General features: G+C 37.2%; 1 long non-coding RNA gene across 2 annotated transcripts in view; it reads left to right on the top strand.

Moving 5' to 3' along the window:
- Positions 1-17,991, top strand: part of LOC134735473 (uncharacterized) — a 303,786-nt gene that overhangs the window by 167,089 nt on the left and 118,706 nt on the right. For both annotated transcript variants that reach the window (XR_010118623.1, XR_010118622.1), the window contains one exon: positions 550-724. This is a non-coding gene — a long non-coding RNA (uncharacterized lncRNA). The remainder of the gene's footprint in view (positions 1-549; positions 725-17,991) is intronic.

The raw sequence follows: 17,991 nt of genomic DNA, 5'->3' as shown, positions 1-17,991 counted from the left end.
GATATTACATGCTAAATATTTTGTGACTCATAAGCACTACATAACCATCACAGAAAGGAAGAATATATTATTCTGAACCCTGGGCTTGTCTGAGCTGTGCACAGATTTTAATGAATCCCTGATTCTGTCTCAGAAAATAGAATTACTATTTGGCATGGTACCAATCCATTTCTTTTTTTGAGACAGAGTCTCGCTCCGTCACCCAGGCTGGAGTGCAGTGGCTCAATCTTGGTTCACTGCAACCTCTGCCTCCCAGGTTCAAGCAATTATCCTGCCTTAGCCTCCCGAGTAGCTGAGACTACAGGCCTGTACCATCACACTCAGATATTTTTTTGTACTTTTAGTAGAGATGGGGTTTCACCGTGTTAACCAGGATGGTCTCGATCTCCTGACCTTGTGATCCACCCGCCTTGGCCTCCGAAAGTGTTGGGATTATAGGAGTGAGCCACCGCACCTGGCTTCCATTTCATTTTTATATAAGTCAGCAACTCTAATTTTAAAAGTACAAAATGTAATACTAATAAAATGGTATTTTATGATACTTTCCAGAATTATTTCATACCATAACACCCAGAACCCATATCAACTGCCATCATCAAACAGAGAAAAAGACCCTAAGAAACTCGGTGAGTGATAAAATAACAGAACAGAAAACAAACTTCCTGAACACAGAAAATGAAGTCTCCATGAAGGAAGGCAAAAGATAAAAAAGAGAGACTAAAATGTAAGTTGTTATATCTTTATGCCTGATGTTATAACATTAGAAGCCTCTACATTATGTGCAACCACCTCCCTTTATTATATCACACATTTTGAGTATTCAGGAGCTCTTTGCTCATTCAATAAATATTATTGCGAGCTTAGCAATTGTAAATTTAGGTTTGGAAATATTTTTGGTCATTTTAAAAGCTTTAAGTCTTCCTTTCTTTCCTTCCTCCTTTCTCTCCTTCCTCTCTTAGTTCTTTGTACATTTATTAACTACAGAGCTGCTTCGTGTCATGTGGAGTGCTGCTCTTAGGGATATCAATGTGCTTAGTGTATTTTCCCTGCCCTAGAAGGATGCAGAAGCTAGCTGTAATATGTGTATAAATAGGATGTTACAGGACCAAGAAAAAGAAAGTAACTGTGTTTAGGGAGGTCAGGAAAGGATTCACAGAAAAGATGGCATTTGAGTTGAGTTTACTATGTGCAAAAGGTAGGGTAAGAACTGTGTAGAGAAAACAGCTTGTGCTAAAGCACAAAGATGAGAAATAGCCTCATGCATCTTGAACCTCAAATGATTCAAAGTAGCTCATACAGAGGATATTTGTGGCAAGATAAGATTACACAGATAGGCAAGAGCCTGACCATGGTGGTCTTTATGGGCAATAGCCAAGGAGTTTGTGGGGTGTTCTAAGTGGACTTTAAATAGGCAGATTTTAGAAAGAATACTAACATTGTTACTTAGTAAAAATGCACACATTACCCACAAGTGGGAAAAATACTGTTTACTCTCAAGTTTATAAATTTGTGAATTACTGCATTAATCTATGTGTTGATATCTAAAGTGACCTTTTACTTTGTCTCAACAACATTATCAAGATTACTTTCATAAAGCAGGAAATATCCTGTCCTGATCTCCTTCAGAATAATGTCATAAAAAACACTGGTCTCTTTTAGGGAACCTAATCTACATACCCAGTATTTTAACTCCAAAGCATTTGAGTGTGATTCGTTTATTGGAGTTGTGCTTGACTTTTGTGTAGTCATTACAAACACAGACACAGAGAATGTCCTTGAGATTTTTCCATTGTGTAACTCAGTGCTAAAAGCTTTCAAACAAATAAAGCTGGCATGCAATTTCTTTCTCTTTCCCATGCCATCTCAGTGGTGCCAACAACCCTAAGTTCTTAACAAGCTAATTTTTGATAGTCAAATAACCAAAAGTAATAGTTCTATGGTCTTAATTTTTCACACTCAGTTCAACTTTGTTGCATGTTGTGACAATGAAGACCTTTGGAAAAAAGTAAGCATAAACTAATGACCATGATTCAGATACGTTACCAAGCTGGAAATATTTTGGTCATTGTAGCTGGATGCCTTAAAGGAAAACTCAGTAATACATGCTCTCTTTTCTGTAAGTGTAACATTTACACATTTATTTCAGACTCATAGATTAGAAAATGTTTATAGTAAATTTAAATTGAATATAAGCTATAGTACTGGGATATTTTGTTTGAGTATGCAGCCAAAAATCTTGATTATCTGTATGACTACGATTGTAACATGCACTCTATTTTTAAATTAAAAATGGATAAGACCAATAAGATGGGTAATATTTTCTGAGCAAAACATCAAATGATTGTCCTTGCATTCTGACATCACTAGGACATTATACCTGGTTCTACAGAATGGTATATGAAAAGCAAAATCTGATTTAGTGAGTAGAGAAAGAACACTTGAAAGTAAAGTTTAGTTGAATATAGGCAGAAGCAGATCTTAATGCTATATGATGATGACATAAGATTAACCTTTTTCTTATCTCTGTAAGGCCTTTGTTTACTTCACCCTTACTGTGTTCATATTAAATGTTGGTCTCTGGGCCACAGCTAAAATGCAAAATGGTTAATTCTTAGCACTTAAAATTCTAAGGGCTGGAATTCTGGTTTAGATAATATATTGGAAAAATACTTAGCTAGTCAGTTCACTAATGGTGTTTCTTGTGCTCCCCTCCTCCCTGCCAGCCATGGGGAGAACAGATGAAGGCTCTAAGATGGGTGATAACACTTCTGAGGTGAGGAGAAATGCTTCCTGCAGATATTTGCTGAATCCTGGATATTTTGTCCTTTGGAAAATATAACTAATTAAAGGCACAGCTTGCAGATTGGGCTTGGTTTAGGCATTGAGCCACTTCCAGGGAGAAAGAGAAACCAGCAAAGTTTTTGTTGGTTTGTTTGTTTTAGCTATTGTAGGAGGCTGGTGAGGGAAACTGGAAATTTTAGGGGCTTCTTCAAATGCTAATTTACCCCATATGACCTTGGCAAAATTATGGACATCTGCAGCCACACTAGAGATTGAGAAAGCCATCTAAAAGCTTCAAAAAGACATACTGGGGGAGTACCTTAGGCACTCCATTAGTCTCTAAATAAGACATGTGCTAGACTATTAAGACGCCTGAAGTGACAGGCTAAAGAACTGGGCTGGAAACTTATGAACAATAGAGCTGGAAATTCTGAAGTCTTTCAGAACTGCAGAGAAAGAAACCAATTAGGCTCTTAATTAAAAGCTTGAGATGGTCATTTTCAAGAAGATGACTGAAATAGATGTATACTGGGACTTACACAATCTATAGTCCAGCTCTAACCTATATCAATTCCTGACTCTGCAAAATGGTCAGCTGCTTAACTGAGTGACATAACAGAAGAAAGAGGAAACCCTGTCTGGTGAAAGATAACATTATTTGGACCCTCTTTATTTCTTTTATGCTTAATGTCTGACATACAATAAAATATTACTATACATGCCAAAAGACAGGAAAATTTTTATTAATAATGTAGAAGAAAAAGATAGAAATAGTAGCAGACTAATAAATGATCCAGATATCAGAGTTACCAATCAGGGCCTTTGTAATAACAATAATTAATATATTAAATAAATTAGAAAAAAGATATAAAGAATAGATGAAAGTATGGAGATTTTCTCCAGAGAATTATATTCTGTTAAATAAAAAGAAAGAGATAATATACAATTGAAAAATACAATCTCCACAATTAAGAACTCAATAGATGGATTTAACAGTAGATTAGAAACAGAAGTATACAGGACAAGTGAATTAAAATATAAGTCAATAAAAACACACAAAATTAAGATTATGGAAAAAATTAGAAGAAAAAATGAATAGAGATGTATAGGATGATCCAAAGGTCTAACATACATATAATAGGTATCACAGAAGTAAAAAGAGAAAATGGGTGGAATCACTATTTATATTTTCCAAACTGATGAAAGATAACAACTGAGAGATTCAAAAAGCTTTGAGAACCCCAATTTGAAGATAAACAAAGCAAACTACACCACAGTATATCAAAGAATCTTCTGAAAACCAAATATGAAGAGAAAAGCTTACGGTTGTTGACTTAAAAAGAGAAACACTAAGACGGAAATCTAACTTCTTAACCAAAATGATGGAAACTAGAAAACAATAAAATGACATCTTAAAAATGTTAAAATAACTGCCAACCTATAATTTCGTACACAATATTTTTATATCCTTCAAAAAATGAAGATAAAGATAGTTTTAGTCAAATAAAAAATAAAAGAATTTGTCACTAGTAGGCCCACCTTTGTAAAATTAAATGAACTACTCTCAAGTAGAAAAATGATTCCAGACAACCTACAAAATGGGAGAAAATTTTTGCAGTCTATCCATCTGACAAAGGGCTAATATTCAGAAACTACAAGGAACTTAAATAAATTTACAAGAAAAAAACAACCCCATCAAAAAGTGAGTGAAGGATATAAACAGACACTTCTCAAAAGAAGACATGTATGTGGCCAACAAAAATGTGCAAAAATGCTCATAGTCACTGGTCATTAGAGAAATGCAAATCAAAATCACAATGAGATACCACCTTACACCAGTTAGAATGGCAATCATTAAAAAGTCAGGAAACAACAGATGCTGGAGAGGATGTGGAGAAATAGTAATGCTTTTACACTGTTGATGGGAGTGTAAATTAGTTCAACCATTGTGGAAGACAGTGTGGCTATTCCTCAAGGATCTAGAAACAGAAATACTATTTGACCCAGCAATCCCATTACTGTGTATATACCCAAAGGATTATAAATCATTCTACTATAAAGACACATACGTATGTTTATTGCTGCACTATTCACAATAGCAAAGACTTGGAACCAACCCAAATGCCCATCAATGATAGACTGGATAAAGAAAATGTGGCACATATACACCATGGACTACTATGCAGCCATAAAAAAGGATGAGTTCATGTCCTTTGTAGGGGCATGGGTGAAGGTGGAAACTATCATTCTCAGCAAACTAACACAGGAACAGAAAACCAAATATTGCATGCTCTCACTCATAAGTGCGAGTTGATCAATGAGAACACATGGACAAAGGGAGGGGAACATCACACACCAGGGCCTATTCGGGGGTGGGGTACTAGAGGAGGGATAGCATTAGGAGAAATACTTAATGTAGATGACGGGTTAATGGGTGCAGCAAACCACCATGGCATGTGTATACCTATATAACAAACCTGCACGTTCTGCACATGTACCCCAGAAATTAAAGTATAATAAAAATAAATAAATAAAAATAAAAAGTAAACAAAAAAAGATTCCAGATGCAGCATGAAAATATAGGAGAAAATTTCAAACTTCAGGAGAGTACACATGTGGATAAATACAAATCACTAGTGGCTGTTATGTATGAAACAAGAATTGTAATGTCATATATATTTGCGTATAGTATATATTATATATGAAAAAACCTGAATTACAATGGAAACATATTATTATATTGCTGCAGGTAATGCAGTGCTTAGAGAGAAACTGCAGCACTACAATTCTGATTTGGCATGTTTCTATTTTATTTTAGTTCAAAATATTTTCTAATTTCTAGCTTAATTCTATTGTGGTCAGAGAATATGCTGCGTATATTAGACAAGAAGAAAGACTGCAAATCAATTATTTAAACTTACAACTCAAGAAACTACATAGTAAAAAGCACATCAAAACTAAAGAGAACCTAAGGAAAGAAATAAAAAAACCAGAAATAAACAATGAAAAGGAGAAAAATTAACAACATTGAGGCTTGAGACTTAAAGTTGATAAAGTTTTAATAGGATTGATCAAGAAAAAATAAAGAATCCATAAGTTTTCAGAATTGAAAATATACAGATCACAATACATTCAGTGAGATAATATTATGAACACTTTCTCCAATAAAATTACTGATTTGGATGAAATGGATTCATGACTCAAAAAACTCAACAACTTACTAATTTTGCCATAAGAAGAAATAGAAAATGTAAACAATCAGACATATGTGTTTAAAAAATTGGATTCTTAATCAAAACTTTTTCATATTCAAATTCTTAGGCCCACATAGTTTCACTAGTGATTCTTTCAAACATTTAAGAAAGACATAACAGCAATATTGTACAAATTCTTCCAGAGAAAAGAAAAAGAGGAAACACTTTCTAATCCTTTTAAAAAGGCACCCTAATATGGATTACAAAATTGACAAAGGCAGAATAACAAAGGGATATTATATACCAAGTTTTCTGATGAACATTGATGCAAAATTCTTAAGAAAACATTAACAAGTGATGTTAAGAAAACAATAACAAACTCATGTGAGCAATACATAAAAAATGATGATACATCACCATTCAGAAGAGTTTATTTCAAGTATGCAAAAGTAGTTTAACATCAGAAATTACTCAAGGTACTTCATTACATTAACTGAGTATAGGAAAAGAATAAGAATTCATAAGTAGATTTAGCAACATCACTGAATAGAAGGTTAATCTGTGTAATTTAGTAAGTCTTTCTAATAATCTAATAATAATCTAATAATCTGTGCAATTTAATAAGTCAGAAACACTTGAAAAAAAATAAATTTAAAACATTATCACTTACCAAAGTATCAAAAATCATATACCTAGTATGTTAGTCCATTTTGTGTTGCTATAACAGAATACTTGAGCCTGGGTAAATTATAAAGACAAGAATTTATTTAGCTATAGTTACGCCAGCTGGCAAGTATGGGAAGCATAGCACTGGCATCTGCTCAGCTTCTGCTGAGGGCCACATGCTAAGTCAAACTATGGCAGAGAGGGTCAAAGGGGAAGTAAATACATGGGAAGAGATACCAACAGTGAGGAGGAACCTTGCTTTATTGCAACCCCTTTTTGTAGAAACAAATCCATTCCTGAGGAATGAATCTGGTCTCAGTAAAGCAAGAACCTATTACCATGAGAGAGGTACCAGGCCATTTATGAGGAATCTGCTGCCATGACCCAACACTTCTCCCACTAGGCCCCATCTCCCAATACTGCCACATTGGGGATCAAACCTCAACATGAGTTTTGGTGGGGACAAACAAGATTGAAATCATAGCACACAGGAACGAATGCAATGAAACATGTGCAAACACCTCTACAGTCAAATTACAAAACATTATTGAGAAAAATGAAAGAGGATGTAAACACATGGTGAGGTATTCCATGTTCATAGATGGAAGACTCAATGCTGTTAAGATATTAATTCTGCTAAATTAGTCTACATATTTAGTGTAATTCTAATTTTTAAAACCAGCATACTTTTTATTAATGAAAATTGAAACTGCAAAAGGCCGAGGATATCCAAGACATTCTTGGAGAAAAATATAGCCAGAGGGCTTTTATGACTAGATATCAAAATTTATTATAAAATTATAGTAGTCAAGATAGATATCAAAATTTATTATAAAATTATAGTAGTCAAGACAGTGTGGTGTTTGTAGGACAGAAAAACTGGCCATCGGGACAGAAGATGTCTGAAGAAGAGCGAGTCCAGAGCTAGACTAACATAGTCACTGGATTTGTGACAAACAGTAGAAGAAGTTGCAATGCAGCGCAGCAAAGATATAATAGTCTTTTCAATAGATGATGCTGAGTCCTACTACATAGAAAATAGTCAAATTCAGATGGATTATAGATTTAAATGTAAAAGGCAAAACAATAAAGCTTTGAGAGGAGAAGTTTGATGATCATCTTTATGATCTTGGAGCAGGCAAAGACTTTAAAATGGGACACCAAAAGAACTATTTCTAAAACAAAAATAATGATAATTCAGTTTATATCAAAATTAATGACTCCCTTAAGAACCTCAAGGTACATGTATCCAGAATACATAAATAACTAAAAATCAATAAGAAAAAGGCATATAACCACTAGAGAAATAAACAAGACTGCAGTAGACAGTTTAATAGAGAATGTTCAATCTCATTAGTTATCAGGAAAATACAAACAAAAAAACCCCACTATACAACAATACTGTACATTCACTAGAATAGCTAAAACAGAGAGGGCAGAGAATCCTGAATGTTAGTAAGGACGTGAAGCCATAGAAATTGTTGGCTGTGAGTCACTGCTGGTAGAAGTCTAAATTGGTACAACTACGTTGGCAAACAGTTTGGCAATATCTTCCAAGCAATATGATGCCTAGGTATATAACTCAACATAAATGTCAACATAGCTTTATCAAAAGACATGTCCTGGTTGATCTTAGTAGGACTATTTATAAAAGTACAAAACTGAAAATTGCTTCAGTGCCTGTCAAGGGTAGAATGGATTAATGAATTGTGGTATCATCACAAAGTGAAACACTGTATAGCTCCATACTGTGGACAAATATTTTCCTGAGAACTCATCATTCAGAAATGTGTAGCTGCTTCCAGAGTGTGTCTAATACTATTGGAACAGACATTTCAGAATGAAACAAGAGGCCCAATGGGGTTAACTCCATGGAGGGCTCCATGAGCCTCTGGTGAGAGGGTTTGGCCTGTGAGAGGCAACGTTTCTATCATTTTGTGATTCAGCCCTCATTATTCCCATGTGGCTCAGCAGTATCTGAGCAGCTTGAGGTGGTGAAGGCATCCCTTAGGATGCACAGTTGTAGAGTGACTAAAAGTGGTCAGTCCTTTCAACCACTTGAATGGCATTTGCCCAATGGGATAGAGTTAAAGTATGTTTAGATCTTGAAAGTCATCTTCTTTTTTTGCTGGTTGTTTTTTGATGGGAAGATAGAGCTGGACAATATACCCACAGGTGTTTGACAAAAGTACTCTCATGTGAGGAGTCTTGCGTTACAAATCTGTCCCTGAGGCTGAACTTGCTATTACAATATGTTTTCATATGACACCTAATGTGCAGTGAGAAGAAAAAACAAGTGGAATATTGATTGTCTTTTCCTGACAATGAATAAGACAGAAACCCTTGATAGTTAAATTCATCTGCTGTCAAACTCAGTTTTGCAGTGTCTTTTTAAGAGCCAGGCAATTCTACCATCAAATAAAATATATTTTTTAATCCACATTACTATACTACTGACAAGTCTTTACTTCAGAACTCATCATTCAGAAATGTGTAGCTGCTTCCAGAGTGTGTCTAATACTGTTGGAACAGGCATTTCAGAAAGAAATGAGAGGCCCAGTCTCAGTAACTCCATGAAGGGTGCCGAGCTCCTCCGTTGAGGGTTTGGCTTGTGAGAGGCAATGTTCCTATCATTTGCCAATTTGGCCTTTGTTATTCCCACGTGGCTCACCAATAGCTGAGCAGAGTTTGGCTTCCTGTCAGCTGGGCACTTAGGTAGTATGTCCCTTGAGTCACAGTGTGACTAAAAGTGATCAGTTCTTGTAGTCGCTTTAATGATGTTTTGGTACTAAAAGAAAAAAAAAACAATTTTCAAGAACATTAATCATATTAACTCTTTTATATTATTATTATTATTTTTACATTCCCTGGCCTGAAATGGAAATGTCACTACTGGGCACCAGCCATCACAGACTTGGCTATTTAAGCAAAGTTGGGAGAAAACAGAGCTGGTGGCCAAGTGAGTTGCCCGAATCATTAAGAGTTGGAGTGAGTCCGGATACAGTTAGGGTTCTGCTCTTGCTACTTACCACTGTTCCTGGCAACACTGATCGTTGTGGCTGCGCCATGGGCCTCCGGGACTCAGGAATCTGAGCCTGTGATGGGAGAAGGGAAGTCCAAGTCCTCCCAGAAAGGAGAAGCCTCGGAGTAACCTCATGTGGCCTACATGTGCCTGGCCTCTGTGCCAGTCTGCACTCGGCTGGAGTACCAGATAATCCTTTCTGAGTCTGTATGGAGTCCCTTGGCCTCCACAGGGAAGGCACATTCAGGACATCGGGGCTATTTATCATGTTTTCAGAGCAGGCTCAGCTGTCTTCACTTCCCACTTATTATGTAACTCCCACAGAAGCAAAAAGATAGTTTCTATCTAAGAATATAGAGGGTGTGAGGAAGTGGGGAGAGAACATAAGAGAAATAGAGCTATTTCCAGGTAGAATATTCTTGACAGAGAAACATGGGAGGTCAAAGAATTTTAGAGATGGAGAGAGACCTTGGATGTAAACTTATTTAAATCCTTTGGTTTACATATGAAGAAACAAAGCTTCAAATAAATCAAGTGACTTATCCAAGGTCATAGGTATATAGATAGCAAGGTCAAGATTAAGACTTTTTTCCAAAGGTTGAGATTTTTGTCTTTCACTTTCTACATAGCTGTAATTATACACACTCACATACACCTTCATGTTTCAGTTAAGAAAATCGTATTTTTTCTTAAAATCTCCATTGTGTACTCATACTTCTGAAGTTATATAATATTGAGTAACCTTTTTTTCCACACTTATTTGTTAGGTCCAAGGATTGTTTCCTCTTGGCAATAGCAAATTCATCATTCTCTAGTTTCCCTACCTTAAAAATTAAGGGGTTTTCTTCTTCTTCCCTCCATTTGTCTGGCAGCATCCTCAATAAAAAACAAACAAGCTGTGAATCAGTTAAAAAGGGGGTCGGAGGGGGGCGGTCTTTAGAAATTGTGTTTAGCCCCATTTGGCCTTAGGAAAACATAAGAATTGGTGATCAAGTACATTCAGCAGGATGGCTGCCTTTCAAGGGAAACAATATCTGGATATTTCTATGTCTAGACCACAGAGGAAAAATGTTTCTTTGGTAATTAACCCACTGAAAGCAGAATAGGCCCATGTGGCTCTAAGAAATAGAGACAGAGAGGAGTTAGACAGATGAAGTTACTGAAGATTCATCCTACAGATGGCATTGTTGGTGATACATTTATAAAAGCTTGTTCACAAGTCTGTATTTCAGCATTTTAAATCCAGAGTCTCCATAGAGTGAAAAATAAATAGGGGGTGGTAAGAAGTTATTTGTTTTCTTAACCAGACAATGGTATTTTTTCATTTTACTGTTTTCATTTCACTCTCTGTTTGCATGCTACTGGTGAGGGTCTTGTCAGAAACCTTCCTTCCTCTGGAGTATGAAGCAGGGGCCCTATAATTAAGACTTTCAAGACATTTTTTTTATTGGGAATTAAGACTTTAAAAGGTTGCTTAAACAAGTAGTTTGTCTGGGTTCTGGAGATGAAATCTATCTGAATCTGGGTAGAATTATGAATCTCATTTGATTTGATAATCACAGTCTTTGGGTCTTGCTTCATTATTTACAAAAGCTAAATATAAGTTGACGTGTATTATTATCTAACTAAATAATTTATTAAAAAAATTCTCCACAGGGATAGGCCATGAAATAACACAGATTGCAGTGAAATATTTTGAACCTTTTATGTGGATACTATACATTGGCAATCATAGAAAAGGGAAAGGTTTCTTTTACATTTAAGTTTCCTAAGTATGACCTTGCATTTTCCTTCCACAACCACTTATAAAATGCTACTGCGGGCTTACCGAGATGTTTAAAATCATGGGGATCTGAAGTGACAGAATACACAGGGTCTATTTGAGAAATGCAGCCTATAGAGAGAAATAAGATAAAACAAAAACAAGTGTACGTATAATTAATATTACATAACTGATATAGCAGTGCCGAGAAATACACAGTACAAGCATGGCCACTGTGTGTGGTGAAGATAATTAGGGGAGGATTTTTACAAACCTCAGTTAATTGATGAAATAATGTTACAAGGGACATTTAAATAGCTATGAAGGAAATAAAAAATAAAATACCTCAAACTAATCTCTTAGCTTGATTTTTGTTTCCACATTCCCTTCTAAGCCTTTTCCATATGCAGGCATAATTTTAGGAATCTCCAATGGAGCATGAGTCCAGGCCTTTGCCTTCCTTCCCAGCTCCCCCATGCCTGCTCCATCTCTCCTGCTTCCGTCTTGCGAAAGCTCCCCCGCCCTCCACCAGGCTGCTCATCGCTGTGGGACCTTTCTCTTTGCCTGGAATCATCTTTTTCAACATGATCCCTCATCACTCTTCCTTTCACCTATTAGACTTCTGCTCACACTTTGAAGCACTGGCATTGCATTTTCCAAGAATTCTTCCTAGTATGTTTCCTACTCCTTCACTCACCTGTTTTTCTACTTTTTTTAAGCCTCACCTCCCTTTCCCTGCAGATTATATTAGATGCTCCTTCTCTGTGAGTTTATAAGAATGCTTTGCAATTTTTATCAATGTATTTACCATATTACATTTTAATGATTTATTCCTCCAACTATGATGTGAGCACTTTGAGAGGCGGAATTGTATCTTATTGAGGCTGTATTATTAGTGCCTGCGTTAGTGTCTACCACACAGAAATGGTTCCATAAACTTTACTGAATGAGTGGACTAGGGGCCACTCCATTGCTGGAGTATTATTCACTCATCCAGTGCTGAATGAATAATACAGAGTCCCTTTCCTCAAGGAGTGTATAATCTGGTAGACAGACAGACACCACACACGCACACACACACACACACACATCCCTCCCTGATCTCCCCCCACCCACTATAAGTTGTGCTAATACAATAAAGGAAACAAAAAGTGTTTTATGATAGAGAATAATAGACTAAATATGCCTTAGATGGGAGATTATAAATATTAGGTTGTGGTTCCAAACAGTGGATTCCACTGTGGTTTGTTCTAGCAGAAAATTAATTTATCAACATATAAAAGGTGACTCACAGGCTCTCTGAGAAGACTGGGGAACCAGGAACAATGCCCACACGTAATCCAGGGTCTGCTCCGGCAAAAGCAGCAAAGCCACCACCACTTGGCTCTGAAACTACAACTTTCACAAATCCCCACCCCACCAATGATGCTCAGGGTGGGCTGTCAGAATGTCCACACTTACTGCCCAGAATAGCTTGTCATCTCCACCACCTGCTTTCTGAAAAGTGAGTACTAGTAAGACTAGCTCGTCATGTTAGCCCCTTCTCAGTGGAAGGCTAACGAATCACAGACCTGTACTCCAGCTGCAGTGGAGCAATGGAGCTGGGAAGTTGAGTTCTGGTATTTACTTTGGGGAAGCAGGATTCACAATGTAAGTATTACTACATTCTTGGAATTTCTATTAATATAAAAGAATATTAAAGAGATGCTAGCCAGCCACAAAAGAAGGTCACTGTAGCTTATGAAGAAGCTCTCTGAGAAGGTAACATTAACATTGATACTTGAAGGATGATAAAGAACTGGCAAGGCAAAAGCCAGTGGTTTGACAAAAATGGTGAATGTTTTATTTATGGCAGGGAAATGCTTAGCAGCTTCCAGTAACTGAAAGAATTCCACCATGCCTAAGGAGTGATGAGTGATAGAGAGAGGGCCTGTGCTGAGACTGGAGGTGGTACCAATCATTCAAAGCCTTGTAGGAGATGTGAAGTTGTTTGTATTTAACTTGAAATGTAGTGGGAATCCCTTAAGGGTTCGAAGCCAGGGGGGTTGAGGAGATTTAATTTATATTTCACAAATTTTATAATGAGTGGTATGGAAAATAGATTGGAAAAGGGCAAGAGAGAGAACAGAGCGATGAGCAAGGAGACTATGGAGTTTTCCAGAGAGATAATTGTATACAGGGGTGGTGGGTGGCTGTGGCGACAAAATAGGCGAAATATGAAATATAAGTTGGAGAAAAAATGGCTGGACTTAACACTTGTCTATATTGTGAGTGCCTGGTTAAAAAAAAAAAAGAGATATTAGGAAGGACTTCTAGGTTTCTAATTTTAAAACTGGTGGGTAAATTCCTGAAATGGAGAAGACTGGAGAAGGGTCATATTTAGGGATGGAGGGTGTTTGTTGATTTTAAGAGTTTAGTTTGGGACATTGCAGTGGATACTGAGACTCACCACCCACAGCTGTGGGTATTACCCAAATAACCGAAGTCACAGAAATGTAGGTTATACTTACCTATGAACCTGACTCCTCAAGGAAGATGTCAGACATGCAGAGCTTATTGCCCCAGCTGTGAGAGTGCTGTCAGCAGACAGGCTTCGGCTGTCAGCCCCATCAGGAATGCCCTCAGCAAGCAAGACTTTCAAGACATTTTTTTTTATTGGGAATTAAGACTTTAAAAGGTTGCTTAGACAAGTAGTTTGTCTGGGTTCTGGAGATGAAATCTATCTGAATCTGGGTAGAATTATGAATCTCATTTGATTTGATAATCACAGTCTTTGGGTCTTGCTTCATTATTGCAAAAGCTAACTATAAGTTGTTGTGTATTATTATCTAACTGAATAATTTATTTAAAAAAATTCTCCACAGGGATAGGCCATGAAATAGCACAGATTGCAGTGAAATATTTTGAACCTTTTATGTGGATACTATATATTGGCAATCATAGAAAAGGGAAAGGTTTCTTTTACATTTAAGTTTCCTAAGTATGACCCTGCATTTTCCTTCCACAACCACTTATAAAATGCTACTGCAGGCTTACTGAGATGTTTAAAATCATGGGGATCTGCAGTGACAGAATACACAGGGTCTATTTGAGAAATGCAGCCTATAGAGAGAAATAAGATAAAACAAAAACAAGTGTACGTATAATTAATATTACATAGCTGATATAGCAGTGCCGAGAAATACACAGTACAAGCATGGCCACTGTGTGTGGCCATGTGATGCTGCCTCCAGGGGTGGGAAATGGGCAAGTCCAATGACTGATAAAGGCCTCCAGAGGTGGGAAATGGGCAAGTCCAATGACTGATAAAGGCCTGGCCATCTTGTTCCAACAGACAGTCTTAAAGGTGTACCAGTTCCAGAGCTCCTCATGGCTTAGCCAACACTGTTGTTGGTCCTATTTCTCCCTCTTCTCGCATCTGCTTTCTACAAGTATTGATTTCAAGCATACACTTTAGTAAACATCTAAACCCTGTCTTAGGATCTGTTTTCCAGGAAACCCAACCTGTAAAGTTGATACCAAGAGTGGTTTAAGAAAACAAGTGCTAAAATGGAGTTTTGGAGCCAGATTACCTGCTACTTTGCCAACAATGAAGACACCATCCCTGGTAGTAGGTGAAGCACAGAGAGCCCTGCTACAACCATCCAGTTGTCAAAGGTTTTACTGGTGGTACATCGGGATGGTATAGCAGTATAAGGGAATCCACTAGTTGGTTCCATATATCAGGCATTTGAGGAATATGGGTGAAATAGAAACAAAACAACAAAAAATTACACGTCTGTTGCTAAGCCTAACTGTTGCCCTGAATACAGATTATGAAAAACTAAGATTATGTAGAGAGCTTATAAGGAGTCACACAAGGAGGTTTCTAACCTTTTGGGGGTAGGGTAAAAAAAATTGAGAACTTGGCTGAGAGCTTGAATGACTGAGCTCTAAAGAAGTTTAAACTCCCAGTTGAGACAGGTCTGCTCTGCCACTGAGTTCTCTGGTGAGAAAAGAATCTTAATATATTGGATGGGAACATTTGGATTTATGCACCTGAAAATCTTGAGTCTCAGATTTCCCTAAACCCTTTGGGCCTGTAGAATTGGCCCACCACTTTTTCGTAAGAATCAGAATTCTCTTGTTGCCAGGGATTTGAGATGAAGAAGAAGACTCCCTCCAGCCAGCATGTGTCTTCCTTGGGATCTACTCTACCCTCCTTCCTGGGCATTTGATCAATAATTAGCATTGTTACAACAAAGCCCACCTGATGAGTGCTGGTCTTACTGAGATATAAAATGGACTATACACCAAAAAAGCTACAAGACCTAGCCAGCAGATATCTTCAGGAACTGGGGGAAAACACATCAGATTGATGAAGGGGGCCAGAAAAAAATGATAATTTTCTGGGTTACAGAAATTATTAATAGCACCCTGGCAAGAACTCCAGGAGATGGTGAATCATGAATCATGTCTACCTAATGAAACCTCCATAAAACCCCCTAAACTAGGGGTTTGGAGAGCTTCTAGGCTGGTGAACACGTGGAGGTGATAGGAGGGTGGCTCACACAAACAGCATGTAAGTTCTGCAGCCCTTCCTACATACCTTGCCCTATGTCTCTTTCATTTGCTCTTCCTGAGTTGTATTATTTATCATAAACCAGAATAGAGAGTAAGGAATAGAAAGTGAGTCATTCTAGCAAATTCCTTAGCATAAGGAAGGAGGTGTGAGAGTCTCTTGAATTTGTAGTTGGTTGGAAAAAAGCCCCAGGGTCTGGGACTTGTGACTGGCATCGAAAGTGGAGGCGGTCTTGCAGTACTGAGTCCTTAACTTGTGGGATCTGACGCTAACTTCAGGAAGTTAGCATCAGAATTGAATTAAATTTTAGGACACCCAGCTAGTGTACAGAGAGTTGGAGAGGAAAACCTCCTTGCCCACTTGGTGTCAGAAGTAGGCCAGATGTGGTGGCTCATGTCTGTAATCTCAGTGCTTTGAGAGGCTAAGGCAGGGGAATCACTCAAGGCCAGGAGTTTGAGAAAAGCCTGGGTTATAGCAGGACCCTATCTCTAAAAAATGTATTTTTTTAGTTAGCTGGGCATGGTGGCATGAACTTGTTATCCTGTCTACTCAAGAGGCTGAGGTGGGAGGACAGCTTGAGGCCAGGAGTTCAAGGCGGCAGGGAGCTGTGATTGCATCACTGCATTCCAACGTAAGCCTGGGAGATCTCATATCTAAAAAAGAAGTGCTCTATGGGTAGAAACAAATCATAGTTGTCAATATGTTTGGCACAGAGGTGAACTACTTGGCTACCTGTTGGTACTCCCTTGCCAACAACTGAAAGTAAATGAATGAATGCAGCACCCTAGTCTTAGAAGGACATGAAGGCCATGGACCCAGATCTCTTAGGGCTGAAGTCCGGATCATGTCATGGGTTAAGATATCAAGACCAGGATAGGTGCTAGCCGAAGGTAAGGGGGATCTAGAATTAATAGTAAAGAATGAGATAAGAAGTGCCATTTGCAACCTGGAGACCAGCAGTAGTGTAGAGGCTGTCATTCATCTAAGTAATCTTCTAGGTTTGCCCCAGGAAGAGAGCTCTACTGAAATCTTGAAAAAGCTGCTTCAAGAACATGCAAGAAAAAGTAGATATGAGACTCTCACAGGGTAGACTCCTCTCTTTGTGAAATTTCAGTTATACATGGTTAGACCTTTTTGTTTGTACCACAACACCAATATGTTCTGTCACTCCCCTACCTTTCTTAAAAATTCTCTCTTTTAAAATTGTGTTTAGTTTGGGTAAATTTTATTGATCTGTCAAGATCACTGATTCTATAGTTGTGTTAAGTTGACTGATGAGCCTTTTGAAGGTATTCTTATAGTGATAATGCAGATGTTTAATAAACAGTTGTATTGAATGTAATATTTTCTCTACTGATATATTAAAAATGAGATTACTCTATGACTTTCTTTTATTGTACTGTCCCAACTGGGTGTTGACATTAAAGTCTTCTAGCCTCATAAAATACATTTGCAGTTTTTCCAGCTTATTCAATGAATTAGTTTTTATTACACAGAGATTACTTATTGTATTTTTTTTAAGTGTTTCTTGTAAAGTTAACTTTTTGTGGTGTTTCTATGGGGAAGATTCCTTTTTTTTGAGGTGAAAGCCACATAACATACAATTAACCATTTTAAAGTACAATTCAGTAGTATTTAGGGTACAATTCAGTGGTGTTTAGTGTATTCACAATGTTGTACAACAACTAGTTCTCTTTAGCTTCAAAAAATTTTTATTGTCCCATAAAAACACCCCATATCCATTAAGTAATTACTCCCCATTTCCCTCTCCCCAAATCCCCTGGTAACCTCTAATACGCTTTCTGTTTTTATGAATTTCCCTAGAATGGATAGATTATATAAAAGGAATCATACAGCATGTGACCTTTTGTGTCTGGATTTTTTCACTTAGCATAATGTTTTACAGGTTTATCCAAGTTGTAGCATGTGTCAGTACTTTATTCCTTTTTATGATTAAGTAATGTTTCATTCTTTGTAATATACCCCAATTTGTTTAGCCATTTAT

Source organism: Symphalangus syndactylus, chromosome 21 (assembly GCF_028878055.3).
Source record: "Symphalangus syndactylus isolate Jambi chromosome 21, NHGRI_mSymSyn1-v2.1_pri, whole genome shotgun sequence".
Taxonomy (NCBI): domain Eukaryota; kingdom Metazoa; phylum Chordata; class Mammalia; order Primates; family Hylobatidae; genus Symphalangus; species Symphalangus syndactylus.
Note: the sequence above shows the minus strand (reverse complement) of the source record. Positions and strands in the feature narration are given on the sequence as shown.